Here is a 6,107-nt window from a genome sequence, read left to right on the forward strand (position 1 = left end):
CTGAAGGATATTCTCTAGATTGTAATATAACCAGAATACAGTCTAGGTTTGGATCCATATGGTCCACATGTGCTTCAAGTATCCTCTTTTTTACCCATTCTAATTCCCTTTCAGCTTCAGCTGATAGTATTCATGGTCTATTCAAGTCCTTGTCTCCTTTAAGTGCCATTTTCAAATTTTTTAAATCATGCCCTTCTACTCCAATAATGGTTTGCAGTTCAGAAATCTCTCCTAGTTATTTTTTAGATCATTAAGATTCTAGTAGCGATCTCTCCTGATCTGTACTTTTTGTGGTCTAATTTTCTGTAGACCTATTTTATATCCTAAGTAGTTGATAGACTACTTTTTTTTTTAGGTTCAATTTGTAATCCCCATCGAGGTAAAACTTCCTTTTCTTTCTCAAACATTTTTTTTAATATTTCTCCTTTAGAGTCAGCTAACAACATATCATCCATGTAATGATAGATTATGGATTGTGGAAACTGTTTACGAATTATTTCTCGCAGTTTTTATACAAAATATTGGCACAGGATGGGGCTATTTAGCATTCTCTGTGGCAAAACCTTCCATTGATATCTCTTCACCGGTTGAGAATTATTGTAATTAGGTACCATGAAGGCAAAATTCTATTTATCTTGTTCTTGTAAAGGTATAGTGAAGAAGCAATCCTTTAAGTCAATAACTATAATAGGTCATTCTTTAGGTATCAAAGAATGCAAGGGCATTCCAGGCTGTAGAGAGCCCATTGGCTGGATAACTTTATTGATGACTATCAGGTCTGAAAGAATTCTCTATTTACTAGATTTCTTTTTGATAACAAATACAGGAGAATTCCAAGGACTGGTTGATTCCTCAATATGTCCAGCATTTAGCTGTTCCTGAACCAGGCTTTCTAAAGCTTCTATCTTCTCAGAGGTCATAGGCCATTGTCCTACCCAGACAGGTTTCTCTGTTAGCCATTTTAAAGGTAGGGCTTTTGGTTCCTCTGTTTATTCAGCACTTGTATTCTGTTTTTGTACAGCATGGTTATTTGGTATCTGTCTTGTATAGTACTTTATAATATTTTTTCCACAATCATGAGGTAGTTTATGGTTCCTATCTAATACTGGAGGAATGTTAATCTGTGTATTCAATTGCTGTAATAGATCTCAACCCCATAAATGTATCACTAAATCAGCCACATATGGTCTCAACCTTTCTCTCTGTCCTTCTGGTCCTATACATTCAATCCATCTCGTGCTCTGTTTTACCTGAGACAGGGTTCCAATCCCTAAGAATTGAACATTGACCTCATGCAGGAGCCATCTTCGAGGCCAAGATTTATTAGTTATGATAGTTACATCCACCCCTGTGTCAAGTATCCCGTCAAACAGTCTGTTATTCATCTTAACTACCTATCTAGGCCTTTGACTATTTATAAAGTTTTGCCAAAATATACGTTTTTTATTTCCTTTTGTCATGTTTGATTCAACTTCTGTCACTAGTTTGTCATCCAGAGTGGTATGAGTTTTTATAATAGGCACAGAATTTTCTAATTGTCCTGTGGGAGATTGTCTTCCACTGTTACTGGGAATGTTCGGACCACCTGTGATATGGGGGCCTTTTAGAGGCCCCCCTAAGGAGTTTCCCTAATGGTAAAGGGTTTCCTTGCTTGCCTCTGGTTGATCTACACTCATTTGTCCAGTGTCTGACTTTGCCACACATTCTACATAACCCAGGAGGCTGAGGCCTTCTGTTTTATTCATCCCTGGGAGTGTTATTTCTAGGGAAGCTTTGCCTACAATTTCTTTTTAGATGTCCTATCTTACCACAGTTATAACCTCTGAGAAGTTGATGTCTCTTCATACCTTTGGAGATGGCTTCTCCTACCCAAGCTTCTATGTCACCATAGTTAAGACCTCTGTTATCTTGATGTCTTCTCTGACCTTTAGATATGGCTTCTCCTACCCATGCCTCAGTCTTATTGTCATACTCAATGTTGGCTGTATGCAGGATCCATTCATACAAGGGTGCTGATTGCATTTTTAAAGGCCAAAGCACCTATTTGCATTGAGGATTCTCATTCTCATAAGCTAAAGATTCTATGAATATTCACCTAGAATCTATGTCTGCTACTTCTAATTGTACTGCCCTAGATAACCTTTCTAGAAACACACTAAAGCATTCTCTATGTCCTTGCCTTATCTTGGTATAGGATTCTATCCTCTCCCCTAATTCATGACCCTTATGCCAAGCATTCAGAGCTGCTGTACTGCATAGAGACAAGATATGTTCATCATAGGCAGCTTGAGTTTCTGGGTCAGCATAAAGACCCTCACCAAGAATTTTATCTTGGGGAGCTTTATAACCTTTCTATAAGCCCTGAAGTTCAAGAACTTTTGCTTCCACTCTCCATAAAGCCCTCCATTCTAATTGAGAGGAGTTTTCAAGGACAGCTGATATTAATTGATCCCAATCCGTAGGGATTACCTTGTTATTCCTTGCCCATGATTCTACTACTTGCTTCACATATGGTGAGTGCATGCCATAAAAAACTACTGTTTCCTTTATACCTTTTAAATCTTTCATACCTATTGGTTTTCACTGATATGTGACACCACCTTTTGGGTGTTTTTTTTTTGTTGCTGGTTTTTCATTAATAGATACAGGGAAATCTGCCCTGACCGTAAATGGTGTGGAAAATTTTAAGTCTTTTTCATGCCCTGTTACCTGTAGTTCTTCTGATGTATCAGACTGAAGGGCTTCTAAAGCCTGACATCTATTCACCATTGTTTTTTTGAGTGTCTGAACTTCTTGAATCAAATAACTTCCTAGAGACTTCATTGCACAGTCAGTTTCTTACTTTCTCCAGCTACAAATGATTCCATGTTTTTTAATATTCTCATTTTTAGATATTATCTGAATGGCATGTAAACTGCCTTCCAGAAACAATGTTCTATCTGCTAGCTTGCCATTATCCTCAGAAATGGAAGAGATTCTATCATCTAGTCTTTCTGTCTGATGTTCCAGTTTTTTAAATATATTAGGAGCTTCCTCCGACCAGGAATGAGCTGTTTCTGCTATCGTGTTAATGCATTGCATTGTTTCTGTTCTGGTTATTGAGGCATCAGGCATGGTACAAATTCTGTTTTCTACATGGTCATTTTTATGTTCCATGTTTTGTATTCTACCTGTGAGCTCTCTATTGCCATCTTCAATATTTTGAATCTTTGTTACTAAGTCTCCTATTGTTTGTACAAGTTCCTTATTGTTTTCTGTAATCTCAAACCATTTCTTTAAGAATATCTTGTTAATAATGAAACCCATTGATATTACAAAATAAATGTACCTATTGGTCCAGTCATAATTTTCTTCTTTTAAAATTCCTTGTATATATGAAGTAAAAGAATTCCTAAAGTCCTGCATTGTAAAATTATCTGCCATAGGTATGTAACAATTGATCTCAGATACTATATCAGCTTAAATTGCAGAGGATGTTACTATTACCTTATGTGTAATTCTGCTGTCCTGGGACTTTGATGCTTTTAGTTGTAGATCTCAGCTTGTGGTAGTTATGCCTGGAGGTGTACCACCAAATAGTTTCCAGAAGTGTACGGCCAAATAGTGTCTGGCAGTAGGCGATCCTTCTGATCCTGGTCCCTGTAGAATAGATCTTAACAAACTATGGCAAGCTAAATTTTGTTAGACAAATGAGTAAAAGGAGCCTTGTGGAATTGCTGGGACCGCAGGGCTAACTGCATTAAATGCACAAGCAGGGTGGGCTCAAAGTGGCTCTGAGCAAATGCAAAGTGGGGAGATGGGAAAAACTGAGAAGTGGTGAGTGCCTTCCCAGCACTCCCAGCAAAGGAGTTGTAGGGCAGAGACAGATGTCCCAAAGCTGTGGTGAGTCCACCTGGTTAGGCAAGGGACCCTGCCCCTTGGGGAATGGTGTCTGTTGCCTGGTTGAAACCCAGGTCCCGTGAAAAGCCTGATCCTGCTTCTGACACCAGATAATGGAGTTAAATAAGGATCAGGATAAACAAATAGGCCAAACAGATGTTTATTCATGGAGAAATCACTTACCTCCTAGACAGAAGAACACCAGCAAGTTCCAAGGGATCCTCTCCTCTCTGTGTCCTGCCACCAAGAACCAAGAGAGCTTTCCCTGGCTCTTCCTCAAACCTCCTTCCACTGGTCACTTCTGCCCCTGGTTCCACCCCCAATGGGCAAGGTCAGTGCCACAGAAGGAGATAAAGTGAATATCCCTTTACAGTTTCTGTTTTTGTAAAATTGTTAACATCCTGCATTTATTTGGAAACAGAAAAATAACTGAGATTAAACTCAAACAATCCCAGTGCTACAGTGTGTCTATTGATGTTTTTTCCATTAACTGTCAAATCTACAGGAAAAAAAATATCCCTCAAGCCTTTATTGAAAAGGGTTAGGAAACAGTGAGTAGGAACTTCTGTGATAATGAGACAACATCTAAAGTCTCAAATAAAAACTTCAGAGTTTCTCTGTGGAGTGTGTTTTTAAAAAAGAAAGAATGGATGGGAAAAATAATATTTTTTTAACAATTGACAAAAGTGGTTGATTCAAACAATATTAGGAAACAGTGATAATGAAGATGAAATAATTATCTCTTACATTTCCCTACTTCCAAATGGCTGATCTTATAGACAATCCTTCACTATTAGCAATGATGATGAAAAGAATGTTCCAGCATTCAGTAAGAGAATTTTTCATGCAAACAACAAGCTCTTTATATATTGCATGTGGTAAACACATCACAGTGCTGTTATACTAAGTGCTGCTTTAACCCTTCCCACAGAACTTCAGATAATATATTAAAGTATGGCTTGCCAATGGTTTTTATTGTGTTATAATAATTAATGTATAAATGATATTTTCAGGTACACAATTAGTTTGTGAAAAGAATGTTTTTATTCCTTTTTAAGTTGACAGTTGAAAAGTAAACAACATCGAATAGCACAATTCCCTAAAAAAAGTGATTTCCCTGAGCCTTCTTTTGTAAAAAGAGTAACAAAAGTATTACTAGTCATCAAGATATTGAAAACACACTGACCCATCAATATTATAGAATATGCCATAGTAGCCCCCATATAACCTAAATTAGAATTGTAATATCGTATCAATAGGGAGGGACAAATTGACAAAGTGCTACCCCTCACTGAAGAATCAACCCTCTATGAGGCCTTTACTGTTATATGCATGGAAAAATCCTCCAGCATCTGCCTCTCCATTCTTCTTTGAATTCTGTAAAAATACGAAACTGAGAGCTATAATACACATGCAGAGGTCCTGGTGCAAACCATGTAGGCCCTGTGCTTGCTGCTTCAGTCACTGTTAGTTCATGTGAGCTTTGCTCATGCTCTGGCGTCCTCCATGTTCTCTGGCTCCCACACTTTTATCACCTTGTCTTCTGTGGGTTTCCAGGGTTTTTTTGTTGTTGTTGTTGTTATTTATTTATTTATTTTATATAACCAAGTCCATTTAAATTAAAACAAACATTTATAGACAATATTTGGGAATTTGGATGTCCTTCTTTCCAAACTACTTCCTGCTGGTAAGGGGCACTGTCATGGAGGATTCTAAGAAAATGCAGAAATCCAGGCTGTAGTCTGTAAGGCTGCTTTGTCAAGCTGTTTTGAATGTAGGACCACCTGGTACTCTGTTTCAGGTGGTCTGGCTTGAGCAAACCACATTAGTCTGGTAGGAATCCCCTGTTTTTCATTTTCTGTGGAAACAAAGATAGAAATTCTTTTCCCCAGTAATTTGTCCTTGAACTTAAATTTTGGAGTAAAAGCATCTCCTGAGTTCTAAGGGCAGAGATTTGATGGAGACACATATGTTCCAAGGTCTCTTTTTGCATAATGTCTGTGTGTCTTTGTATTTGTTCTCATATGCTTGAGGAGAAAGCCTCTCTGATGATGACTAAATAAGGACCAATCTATGAGTGTACCAGCATATGATTAGGGATCATTTCATAGTTACTTTTTGAGACTAGTAGTGTTTGGTTTTACCCTATGCTCCTTGGATAGCTAGTCTTTGGTTCTTAATCACCAAAGCAGTGCTAGCTGTGAATTCTATTTCATGGAGTGGGACTT

This window comes from Phodopus roborovskii, unplaced genomic scaffold (genome assembly GCF_943737965.1).
Source record: "Phodopus roborovskii unplaced genomic scaffold, PHOROB, whole genome shotgun sequence".
Taxonomy (NCBI): domain Eukaryota; kingdom Metazoa; phylum Chordata; class Mammalia; order Rodentia; family Cricetidae; genus Phodopus; species Phodopus roborovskii.